Below are 11487 nucleotides of genomic sequence, written 5' to 3'. Positions count from 1 at the left end.
AGCATTTGTGTTTTAAATGAGTCGTGGAAATGAAAAATGATAAAGTTTATTTGATGAACAAAAATTACAAAATTCATACTTTTCTTTCGTGGAAATAGGAAGTAAAATTTATTCGGTAATAAGTTTAGAAGTTTGAGATGAGGATGATGAAGGTGACGATTTCAAAATTGACGAGAAACTTTGATAGAGGTAAAATTGATGGAGGGTGTCTATGACCCACGTGGAGCTACTCATAGAGTTCATTTTTTTTAGACTTGTACCAACAGAATTGAGTTTTGAGAACCTTCATAGAAAAATAGTCTGGAAAAAATTTGATAGAGATTAGATTATCATAGTAAATCTTTGCAACAGAAATGAGGTTCCTTTTTACTGAATGAGTGTTAGATGCATGAAATTAGTAATAGAAGTTTTTATTTGAGTCAAACTAGTATGATTAATGGAAATATTTTTATTGTCACCAATGGAAACTTCATCTTTCCAGTATATTCCCCAAGATTATCTGATTTTGTTGTGATATGATCTATTGCTCCAGAATCAAGATTCAAGGATTTTCATCATTGTGATGATTTGACACATAATTGAATTTTTCTTCAAAGTGATTGGGTGACTTTGAGTGGCACACATCAGTAGTGTGATAATCTTCAGAAATAGTTGGCGTTTCACAACTTGCCTGATTTATCTCCCATTTTCCTTGTTGTCATAATACGCATGTCATTGAACTGGAGATTTTCAAAACTAATTGAAAAAGCATCGATTATTCTTATGGTATTGAGTCTGAAATTTAATCTTTTGTGCAACTGTAGCAGTGATGATTGACGATGATTTTTCAAGGTCTTAGTGTTTGAGAAAAAGTCCATGGTCCATAGAAATAGTTTCTTAATGCTTAGAGTTGGGTTTCACACTCTTGTAGTAGTATAAATTAGATGATACTCATGAACTAGGCCACTCATGATCTTGACTATTAGTTCATCATCAGGCACCGATGAACTTGTTAATTTTGAGAGCATAAATAGTTGACCTAATCTTCTGTAAGTAATTAACAATTGAATTAGTAGCCTTTTTCAAGTTATCTACTGATATCACATGCTAAAAATAAGATTATGACTCCTATTGGCATAAGTATGAAGGAGTTTTGGGGACATTTTGGTCGAGGAAGAAGTTGCAACAGTGGGAGCAATGGTAAGATCAACTAATTCCATCATTGTTTGTTGTTGTGTGGAAAATCAGAATTCAATGTCAGGATTTGCAAAAATATGATTAATTTGGATGATGGTGGTTGGTACAATAAGTTTGGTTCCCGTGAGAAGCCTAATAAGTTTGTGTCTATTGATCAACATCACTAGTTGCACTTTTCATGTCGTATAGTTAAGGTTATCTTGCAGTTTGATAGATAACTTGACCTGAATTAAATTGTACCACATGAGTGGTAGGCAAAACTGTAGTTTCATTATTGTTGGACGTAGCAAGTATAGATATGTTAGTGCAGAGAAAACAACATGGATTAGACTTGTGAGAGTTTAGAGGGTCTCTTACACCATAAAAAGATTTACAATAAAAGCAAACTTGATGATTCTTTATTCATTGGTGAAATCTACTTAAATAAAAGTAAATGTCTCGACTAACTCTTATGAAAGAATCTAGCAACTTAGTTTGATCTTATGTATAAAATTACATAGATTATTCAAACTAATTCAAATATTCAAATAGGACAATTTCAAACAAACAAATGAATAAATCTATTCCAAAAAAATTGAACAATATGTTTATCACAATACACCTCACGACTCTATATATTAAATATTTGCTTGTTTCAAGGACAATGGATTTTTAGAAGATAGAAAGAAACCAATCCTCTTTACATTAGTTGAAAATTCTCTAGCGAAGATTATGTGTAGTTTTAATAGACAATATGTGTGAGAGGGAGTATTGTGTAAGATTTTTAATTAGATGTGTGGAGGAGGTTAGGTTAGGGGTGATGATTGATGTGACATGCTTTTATAAAACTTTCGATGCTTAATACTATGAAAATATGCAAATACTTAGGTCATTTTGTTAGACATGATGTGTGTTTTATGTATGTTGTAGGGAAATTAAGTTGGCAGTGTCATGGATCAGAATGCGATGAAAAAGAGCTGAAAATCAAAGGCAATGACTGGAGTACGAGTCGTTATGTGACTATACGACTCGTAGCTCAAGTCATGGTGATAACAGTGAAAGCTGTTGATTCCAAGAGCAAAGTTGAGGCTGACTATGACTCATTATGAGTGAAAATGAGTCGTGGTGTGAGTCTTTCTGATCAAATCCACAAAAGTCCTGAAAAGAGCCAAGTTAAGGCTCTAGTGGAAATGGAAGAAGACTACAAGACATCATGACAGGGTAAGACTTCTAATGATGAGTTATTTTGATAACAGAGAGAAAATTCCTAAAAGGTGAAAATCCATTAGAGCGAAAATGGGTCCAACCAACAAATCATAATGTCTGACCACGACTCGTCATCACTTAGAATAGAAAGAAGGCAACAGAGATGACAACAAGTTGTTTTCAGTCCAAATGACTCGTTTCCTAAGGCGTAACCACTGCCAACTATTTTTTCCTATTTTATTTTGGTTTGGTTTTACTTCTTATTTTAAGAAACTATAAATACCCATTTGATATCTTACAAACATATTTTGATTTCAAGATTGACTTTTGATCGTGAAATGTCTTTGTTCTTGGTTTTTTGTTGATGAATTAATTTGAGATTTTGTACTTTCTTCATCAATTATTTGTGAGATTAATCGTATGTTTTCTATATTCAATTCCATGGATTATGTTGCAATTATGAGTGGTTAATTCCCTTAGCTAGGGTTGTGGGAACCTGAAATATTAACGAAGTAGGGGAAGTGTGAGGTTTATCTAAATCATTGTTTACACTTGCATTGTGATCTTCTTCTGTTTAATTGCTTTCTTAGCAATGAACAATACTAATAAATCTCATATATTCAAGATCGTCTTCACTAGAGAGATTGAGATTAGGAAAAAAGATTACAATACTAATTCGAGGATATCTACCCTTATCTAATAACTTAATACCCACAAGGTGATAGCTAAATTGGGATCAAACAAAGGTTAGTGAAGTAATACCCTGAGACTCATAAGGTGAAGGGGGAGATTTATCAACACATTCACAAAATAATTGGTGATACCTAACTTGTCAGATTTTGCATATGTGGCGGTGAGATAGTTGGATTCAATATAGAAACCTATCGAGTTAGGAAGCTAGGTGGAACATAGTCCTAGTGTTCATCTCAGACTGCTTACAACCACAATCATTCAAAACTTGTTACTTCTTACTATTTACTACAAAATCCCCCTATTTATTTTTTTGCACTTTTAGCGACTTCAACAAATTTTAGAGACAGATTTGACCTATTCCTTGTGGGATCGACCCCAACCTCGTTGGGTTACTATAATTTGACAATGATCAAATTGTATGTTCTTGGAGGGTATAGTTTAGGCGACATCAAATTTTGGCCTTGTTACTAGAAAATACGGTTGCAAATTTATTAATTGAAGTTGTTGAAGTTTTTAGCTTGTACTTTTCTATTTTTCTTAGGGCCTACACCGGTGTATACCAAGTACTAGAAGTCAAGTCACTCCCTTAATCTCATTTGATCTAAAGCCAGAAAGAATCCTATAATAGAATTGTATAATGTCACAACATGATCGAGAGGCTCATCGTGAGCTACATCATGATGATCCACAGGTCTTTTCTCACCCACCCCCTCAGAATATAGAAGTTCAGACCACTAAGTGGTTATTAGTAGAGGAGAATCCAAGGAGAGATAATGAGGCTGCCCAGCATGCAGCTCAAGAGGCAGAGAGAGTATAATAGAGATTAGTAGCGAATCATTGAGTAGAAATCGATAGAGGTAGAAGAGATAGAGCTCTAGTACCTCCAGCTTTCTAGTACTTGCAAGCATGTGAAAATCCAAATGAAGACTTAGGGTATGTGGATCCTATTGAGATTGGAGCTAGCATTCCTCTTGTATTACCACAGGGGGTAAAGTTCAAAATTACGAGTGCTATCTATTTGTTGGCTTACTGATTATTTCTACAAACATGAAAGTTATAAATTTTGTTAGGATTTTCACTTCATACACTATACCTGGGATGGATCAAGAAGCTCCTAGGCTCAGATTGTTCCCATTCTCTCTAACTGGTGATGCGACATTATGGTTAGGGGAACTACCTTGTTGGTCTATTACTACTTGGAACAAGTTGCAGAAGTAATTTTTATACCATTTCTTCCATTCAACTAAAATGCTATAGTTGAAGGAAGAAATCTATAATTTGAGGAAATTACATTTTGAATTGATCTATGAGTCATAGTTTTGATATAAGAAAAAGTTGATGATGGTGCCTAATCACAGAATTTTGGGGAGATATTTACTGGAGACATTCTATTGTACCCTAAATACCAATTCTAGAGCTATGGTGGATATTATTACTAGTGGAACATTCATGAATTTGCAATAGGAAGGACCAATAGATATCTTAGATCGAATCTCTCTTACTAATCAAGGGTGCCATACTCGGGAGTCATAGAGAGGTGACGACACTTATCCTATTGGTACTTGTAATTAGACTAGAATAGTAGTTGATTTTATGGCTCAAGAGGTTTCACAACTTAGGACAGAGATTGGGTTACTGTCGATGAAGTTTGAAATAAAGAGTTTCGAGAAGGTTAATATCGTGGGCGTATAAGTAAAAGCCTCTAGTTCATATAATTCTAATATGGATAAATAGGTGAAATAACTAGATAGAAAATTAGTGGATTTCTAAGCTAAGTTCCAACACCTGCTTAAGAAAATTGGAACTCGAGGCAAGGAATCAAGGTCGAAACTACTATGGGGAAGGATATAGAGATTGGAGTAAGGAGAGAGATGGTGACCATAGACGTAAGGATGATTATAAAGAGAAGAGTGGTGTATATGTTACACTAGGAACCTGTGATACTGAGTCAAGGATATAAGATATGTTGTCAAAGCTGGTAAAGGGTCAGGAAGTTAAGAAAGTTTCCTTAAGAAGATTAAGGCAGACATTTTAGGTTTGACACAGAAAGTGGAATCACATGCTATTGCGATAAAGAAACTTCAGAAGCAATTTGGACAGATGTCAGTGACCTTGAATCAACTTCAACTGATCACTCTCTCAAGTAGTACTATTTATAATCCAAAGAATGGCAATCACTATTTTTCCATCACCACTCGAAATGGTAAGGACACCATTGGTACTCCCATGCCTATAGTTGATCAAGCTAGGAATGATGTCATTGATGTAGATGAGGCATCTGAAGCATAATCTAAAAAGTTAGTGACTAGTGAGGAGTCATTACTACAATCGACGGGTGTTAGTAAAATTATTTAGAAGGATAAAAAGAAGGGGAAGATAGTTGAGCCTGTGTTAAAAATCATTCCACAACCTCCCCCTCCTTTTCCTCAAAGATTGAAGAAGAAACAAGATAATAAGAAGTATCAGAAGTTTTTATGAATATTGAAAAAGTTGTCTGTTAATATTTCATTTATTGAAGCATTCGAGCAAATTCCTAAATATTCTATGTTCATGAAGAATTTTGTTACTATAAAGTGGATGGTGAGTTCTTAGACAACTAATAATGTTCATCATTACAGTGCCATCGCTTCCCGATCGTTGGTTGAGAAGGAGGACCCTTGAGCATTTACTATTCTATGTACCATTGGGTCCTTCAACTTATCTCGAGCTTTATGTGAACTAGGAGATAGTATGAATATGATATTGTTGGTAGTGTTAGTATGAATATGATATTGTTGGTAGTGTACAAGTAGCTAGGGTTGGGGGCACCCAAACATATATCTATGAGCTTATTGATGGTTGACCGAACTGTGAAGAAAACATTTGGTATTTTGTTGGATGCTTTATTAAGGGTGGCATCCTTTATATTTCTAGATAATTTTGTGATCCTTGACTTTGACGTGGACTTTAAAGTCCCTATTATCTTGGGAAGGACTTTCCTAGCCACGGTTAGGCCCTAGTTGACAATAGAGATGGGCAGATAAAGTTTAGACTCAATTATTAGCAAATTACTTTTAATGTGTGTTAATCTATGCAACAATGTAAGGATATAAGAGTGGTGTCCGTGATAGATACTTTTGATGATGATACAGTGACTTTGCCCATTTAAGAAAGACTTGGGGTTTAAGCATTAGCAACAGTTTTCATAAACTTTGATAGTGATGGCATTAATAAGTATGATGAGTGCATTATATGGTAGAGGTTCTTATAATTATGCTCCAAAGAAACTGGATCTTTAGATGAAGAATAGAACCACTCCTCCAGCTTGACCATCTATTAAATAACACCATTTCTCCAGCTCGACCATCTATTGAGGATCCACTAGTCATGAAATCGAAGGCCCTCCCATATCTCTTGTATTATGCATAGTTGGGAGTCAACAATACTTTATCAGTCATTATTACTGCTGATTTATTGGAAACACAGGTTGAAACTTTGATTTCTGTACTGCAAAGGTTTAAGAGATCCATAAGATGCACTATTGCAGACAATATGGGGATTTCACCCAATATTTGCACTCATAAGATACAGCTGAACTAGAGTGTATAACCAGTATTGAGCAGCAACATAGGCTAAATCCTCCAATGTAGGAGACAATGAGGAAAGAAATCATCAAGTGATTAGATGTTGGAGTGTTTTACTCCATTGCAGACAACAACTGGATCAACCCGATTCAATTTGTTTCTAAGAATGGTGGGATCACTATGGTCCCAAATGACAAGAATAAATTGGTCCCATGAGATCGGTTACTATATAAAGAGTTTGCATGGATTATAGGAAGCTGAATACTTGAACTCTAAAGGACTATTTCTCGAGGCCATTCATAGATCAGATGCTTGACAGACTAGTAGGCAGAGGTTGGTATTATTTTCTTGATGGGTACTCAGAATACAATAAAATTTTTATTTCTCTCGAGGACCATGAAAATACTACTTTTACTTGCCCTTATGGGACTTTTGCATTCAAATGGATGCCATTCGAACAATACAATGCTCCGGCCACCTTTTAGATATGTATGATGTCTATCTTTTATAACATGGTGGAGGACACTATAGAGGTATTAATGGATGACTTTTGGTAGTTGGGGACTTCTTTGATGATTGTTTGGCCTATTTGATCAACACACTCCAAAGATAAGAAAAGTGTAATGTGGTGCTGAATTAGGAGAAGTGTCATTTTATGGTAATGAAAGGTATTATCTTCGAACACAAAATCTCAAAATAGGGAATTGAGGTGGATAAATAAAGATTGAGGTGATTAAAAATTACCTCATACAGTTTCAGTTAAACGTATCCGAATCTTTTTGGGTTATTCCGGCGTTTATAGGTGTAACGCCCCAAGTCTCTACCCTGGACGCCACACAGTTCTTACGACCCCGAAGGACAGCAAGCTAACCCATGACGGATATCTTCTATGAGCACTAAATAATAATAATATAATAAATGCAGAAAATAGGCTGAAATACCATAAGGTTCAATATCTGAAATACTTATAAAGAATATCAACTTTAATAGTAATCTGTAAAACTAAATACTCTCTGAAAGTCTAGTCTGAAAAGCCTCTAATTGAATTGTGTAAATGTGGAGTTGATGGGACAAGCCCCCAACTAACTTCGAATACTGAACTACTGATAAACTGTAATACTAAAATAAAGGCATACCCTCGATAGATAAGAACTCACTACTAAAACTATTACTGATAACTGAATCTGTATATGCGTGGTCAAGAATCTTAGCTTTCGAAACTATGATATGAGACATCATAGCACAAAGAGAAAGTATGCATCAGTATGTGGAATATATGGGTATGCTAGATGAGGTAAGACTTAATGCAAGGGTTCAAATGCATGAACAGTAACTGATCAAATAATATAGAGTAACTAAATATGAGAGTACATAGATTACTGAAATTGCTGTAAATACTAAGTATGCAATACTGTGTATATATGTGTATACTGTAACTGAGCTTTTATTGAAGCTGAGTTCTAAGTTTTGATAATTGTATAATTGATAATCTAAGATTTCTAATAACTGAATTACTAATAACTAAGTGACTGTATCTGACAGTCCTTATTCGGTAGAACTAAACTGAATTCTATACTAAGACTGAAACTGAGACTGTAGGAAGTATTAGTCTAATTAAAATGCCCCAAATAAGATAACTGAGTTGGGGTCCAACCTGTGACCCTAGTTGGAAGGGTGTCAGTACCATGCCACGGGTAAAGACAAACTGAAGAGTTACGCTCATCTGGTAGATACTCTAATTAGTACGGTGGAACCCTTAACTAGAAGGGTTAAACACCTCATCAACCATCAACCATCAACTGGCAGGTTGGTGTCTCAACCTACACTGGCTACGTAGTTCTGGAATGCAAGGATTGCTTCTACGGGTGAGTGCCTATCCTTGGGTTCACTCGGTGCTGAACCCTACTCCCAACTGAACTGACACTGAACTGATTTTACTGAACTGGACTGGACTGATATTGAGTTTTTTCTGAGTTCTATAACTGACTGAGTTCTGTAACTGACTGAGTTAAACTGATCATGACATGACTAATACTATTATGTAACTACTGTAGCTCTAGGTAAACAACTAGATTTTTGGGTATTAAATACCCCCAGGACTCGATAGCATGAAAGTAGAGAATAGCATGATCTTGAAGAGAATAACAATGTACACTTGTCCATAATTCATTCATAGATATATTTTATCAAACACATGTAGAGCATAAGCTTGTACATATACTAGTATGTCATGATTTCACCATTTAATTCACATGGACATTCTATCAAATAGTTGGGGAGAACAACTTAATGCACATAATCATAGATATCATATAAACATTGCAACTACAATGCCCAAACTTGCAAATTCAAGTTTTATAACATGGGTGTTACACAATGACATATACATGGCATTTCAATTTCATGGAAACCACAATTATTCATGGATTTAAACTCAATTAATATCATAAACATGAATACAATCCAATTTCAAGCATGTAAATAATAAATCAACAATCTCATGGTTTTAAAAATTGATTCTTGGACTCTATGGGTGAAAGGAACCCATAGATGAACACCAAACATACCTGGGAATATTAGTTCTTAAAGGTTCTTGGAGAAATTTTTGAATGTTATCCTTTATTCTTGAAGCTAGAGTTTTTGCCTCTTGAGAGAGAATGATTTAATTTGGGGGAAAATTGGGTGAATAATGATGCAACTAGGTTAATTAGGGATAGATTGCATGTTAAAAGCTGATTTGGGTCATGGAAAAAATACTCAATTACCCTTGTAAAAGATTTAAAAATCGTTACTGAAAACCTGATTTGGGCACCTGGCACGACGCACCACCATCGTTCCATGCTACTAGAATTCCACTGGAACTATTTAAAAATGATGACTAGCTATTTGGCCTATTGTACGATGTGGTAAAATCACGGAGCACCACTGGAAATTGACAATCGTGAAAATGACTAGTGGCACAATGGGTGATATCGCGTTGCCATACTGGATGAAACCTGGAAGTTTACCGTGATATGGGCTTATCGCATTGGCTTACTGATTTTTGATAATTGCCATTTGGCATGGCTCCACGATGCGCTGAAGTGCCAGTTGGAACACTATTTTACAGAAATGGCTCTAACTCTTCACCCGGGTATCAGATTTGGGCTAATTTTATAGCGTTAGAAAGCTGACTGAATATCCTAATCAATGGCATTCTCTAAACTAAAAAATACAGAGTATTTTAAAATTTTTTGGTAAGAATACTCATGTAATTATAGCCAAATTAAGCTTGAGAAATATAGGGTATTACAATATCTCCCCCTTGGGAATAATCATCCTTGAATGAGACTTATTAAGCTGAGAAACACTGATAGACTGAGCTTTCTCACTGAACGTACATATGTGATGCTTGGGTACATGACTGAAGCTACTGACAAGCTGAGTTTTCATACTAAACATGCATATCTGATGCATGGGTACATGACTAAACTGATTCAAGAATGCATGATTGGATATGCAACGGTAAAGAATACCAAGTATATAACTGTAACTGAACGTGGAAATAAGTAGAGCTAAGTAAGATTGTTACCTTAAACTGAATCTGAGTTTTCAGAGAAAAGGTGAGGATACTTGGTCCACATATCTGCTTCTGCTTCCCAAGTAGCTCCCTCAACGGATTAACTCCGCCAATGAACTTTGACCAAGGAAACTTCTTTGTTCCTCAGTTTGCGAATCTGACAATCGAGGATCTGGACTGGAACCTCTTTGAAAGAGAGATCATTTTGAATATCTATGACCTCTAAGTGAACTATGACTATTGGATCACCAATGCATTTCCTTAGCAAGGAGACGTTGAACACTGGGTGTACTAAAGCTAGATCTGAAGGAAACTCAAGCTCGTAAACTACCTTTTCAAAATGATTGAGAATTCTGTAAGGACCGACATATCGGGGACTAACCTTTCCCTTCTTTCCGAACCTCTTTACTCCCTTCATGGGAGGGATTTTCAAGAACACAAAATCATTGATCTAAAACTCTAGATCCTTTCTACTCATATCTACATACAATTTTTGTGGGGCTTTGGACAACTCTAAGTCTTTCTCTAATCAGATAAACCTTCTCTAAGGCATCAAATACTAAGTCAGGCCCTACTACTGCAGCCTCACCTACATTGAACCAACCAATTAGAGATCTACATCTCCTACCATAAAGAGCCAAAAATAGAGCCATTTCAATACTGGAGTGATAGCTATTATTGTATGTGAATTTGATCAAAGGCAAGTGGTCATCCTAACTACCTTAAAAATGGACAACGTATACTCCTAACATATCTTCTAGAGTATGAATGGTACTTTCTGCTTAACCATATGTCTGAGGGTGAAAGGCTTTATTGAGGTGGACTTAGGTACTAAGACCCTTTTGGATTGCTTCCCAAAAATAAGAGGTAAAATGGGTACCTCTATCTAAGATAATGGATGTTGGGACTCTACCTGACTAACTCTTTGATATAGAGTTTGGCATAGTTCCCGACTGAATAAAAGGTATGAAGTAGTAGGAAATGAGCTGATTTAGTCATCCTATCTACGATAACTTATATAGAATCATGTTGACAATGAGTACGAGGCAAACCCATCACAAAGTCCATGTTCAATTCTTCCCATTTCCATATGAGAATACTTAACCCCTGCATGGACCCACTAGGCTTCTGGTGCTCAATCTTAACCTGCTAACATGTAGAGCACTTAGCTACAAACTCTACAATATCTCTCTTCATCCCACTCCACTAATAGATCTCCCATAAATTGTGGTACATCTTAGTGGCCCCTGGATGAATGGCATATCGCGCACTATGCACTTCTGCAAGAATTTGTTGCCTTAAGTCATCTAT

Source organism: Capsicum annuum, chromosome 2 (genome assembly GCF_002878395.1).
Source record: "Capsicum annuum cultivar UCD-10X-F1 chromosome 2, UCD10Xv1.1, whole genome shotgun sequence".
Lineage (NCBI taxonomy): Eukaryota > Viridiplantae > Streptophyta > Magnoliopsida > Solanales > Solanaceae > Capsicum > Capsicum annuum.
Note: the sequence above shows the minus strand (reverse complement) of the source record.